Raw genomic sequence first — 2,833 nt, 5'->3', positions numbered from 1 at the left:
GATAAGAGTAAGGGATCACAAAAAGGTGATATATGGTGTATCATTACCACCACACTAGCTGCCATAATGACATTGAACATGAGAAATAGTCCCTATTTGTGCAAGCCACATCACACTTTGACTCCATTAAGGATATTGATCTAGAAATACAAAGCCTCAACACTAGTTTCATGACTGTAGATGATTTGAAAGAATACACGTGTCTCTTCCACACGAAGTGTTGAGTTAACAAACAACTTACCTTGTGATCATTAATAATGCCAATAAAAAGAACATCATGTCATCATTGATAGGCCTCTCTATAATGACACGTTGGAGTCCTTACTCAAATGTTTGTATAGTAAGGGTATTCTTGTAACTAGATAATGCACTTTCAAGTATGCAATTAAGCCTATATAGGTTACAATCAATGTTGCACCTCTAGAAGTCTATGATATACTGATTAGAAAACCATAATGTATGATTGGGATGCTAATTACCATTCCAAACCACAACGATGGATGGTGCACATCGATAGATAATATTTGAATATTCACAAATCTAAATCACATCTTAAACTAGTTTTGGTATTTGCTAAACAATATTGCAAGATGTCCCACAAAAATTCATGCTTCTCTTGGTCAACCCAAAGGCATCTATGTAGGCAAGTTTGCAAGTGCTAGTAGTAAGATCCTACATGCTCACTTTGTTGTAGTTTTACATGCTTGATAAGGTATTATAGTGGCACAAAGAAGTTTTTTTAGATCTTAAAGGTCATCCATCATGTGCTAGTACAACATTGAATCAATTTTGTTCCTAGATGTCCTCTCCCAACTAGCTCATTGTATTATAGGTCTACTTGAGAGAATGGAAAGGTTTGATGTCATACCCAAGAGCTACTCGATCAAGGAAATGTCTAACCTAGCTCTTTTCCATGCAGTACTTTGATAGTTCTTATGCCTAAGATGAATGCCACCTTCTGTCCACATGTTAACTATCACACATCAAACAAGATCATGATAGAAAACTTATACCCTCTACTATTCATTAACAACTTGTTTCACCAACTTCAAGGTACACAATACTTCATCAAGATTGAATTCAAATCAAGCCATCATCATATACTAATTTAATATGAAGATATTTGTAAAATCTTTTAAAAATTAAGAAGCATTGTATGAGTGTTCCCTTCAACATAACCAATGCGCCAATAAAATTCACGTGCTTGATAAATGACATCTTATGACCCTTCAATAACTCATTTTTTCATTGTGTACTTGTATGATATCCTCATTTATAATAAGACTAGAAAGAACACTTGGAACAAGTCTCACATGTCCTCGATATATTATGTCAAAACAAGTTCCAAGCCAACCATAGTAAATGCACTTGTAGGACCACATAGATGCAAACTTGGGATACATAATTAGCCAATTTGGTGTACTTGTAAACCTTGACAAGATCAAAGTAATTTGAGTTTGGTGAACATTGTAGAGTTTTCACTAACTTGTGTATCCTTTTTAGATTCTCTTACTTATATAGAAAGCTTGTAGTTAGCTTCTCACATATCACCTTGTCATTCAATAAGAGCATGGATGCCAAGACACCATTCTCATGGACACTTGTACAATAACATAACTTTGAGGAGCTCAAGCAATGCCTTCATGAAATGCTTGTTCTTGCAATGCCAAACATTGTATATCCATTTGAAATCTAGATTGATGCACTTGACTAAGAACTTGTCATTATACTTGCACAACATGGAATCTAGTCATGGATCACTCAAATAATTTTAGCAACATGATTGAACAATACTCCAATGATGAAAAACAAGTTATGCCACCATGCAAGATATTAAGCAATGATATCACTTAAGAGACCATCATCCATTTTTATCATAAGCTTCTTTAGTTCTTACATACACAAAAATCTAGAAAATGTGCACCCTATAAAGTGAATGACATATCTACAACAATTTCATCTAGATATCAACTATAAGAAAGGAAAGACAATAAGATAGTTGACTGCCTTAGTCAATAACCTATTCACATGCTCTTCATAATGCTACAAATGCATGGCTTGACTTCTTTGATTGGGACTCACCCTATAGTAAATGTGGAATTCACATAGGCCTATACTAATCTCTCACAAGACAAAGATGTTGAAAAGTTATACATGTATGACAAGCTTCTCTATAAACTTGAACATATTTACATTCTAGACAACATGCCATGTTAGAGACTCGTCTAGGAATCACATTACATAAATATTGTTGGAGACTTCAATGTTACCCCCAAAATAGTAGTTCTTTAACAACACTTCTAGCAACCTCACATGTATGTAGGCATTGCGTGCTACATCAAGTAACATGAAGCTTAGTTTCTACACCCTCTTTTGGATTTTCCACAACTTTAGGAATCATTAGTATGGATTTATTCACTACACTACCTATTACAAAGCATTAGAGTGAATTGATGTTTATTATTGTAGATAGATTCTTCAAGATAGGCACTGCGATTAGATACAAAAAAATCCTTACTAATCTCTTCTTCACCTATTTCAAGTTCCACTTTGTCTTACCAACATCCACAGTCTTTGACTGCTACACATGGCTTGTAAGATATTTTTGGCATATATTGTGGACTATGCTAGATAATTAGATTTGTCTACAACCTTTCATTCATAGATAGACAAACAAATAGAGATGGTCAAATGCACTCTCGTGCACCTAATACACATCGATAATATTGCACATACACACACTTGATATAACAGTGAATATTAGATATGAACAATAAGTGAGATTGAACATCAAGTCTCAAGGTCTACGATGTCTCACCCAAAAAATTTCAAA

The sequence above is a fragment of the Cryptomeria japonica genome, chromosome 5 (assembly GCF_030272615.1).
Source record: "Cryptomeria japonica chromosome 5, Sugi_1.0, whole genome shotgun sequence".
NCBI lineage: Eukaryota > Viridiplantae > Streptophyta > Pinopsida > Cupressales > Cupressaceae > Cryptomeria > Cryptomeria japonica.
This window is presented reverse-complemented; position numbering follows the sequence as displayed.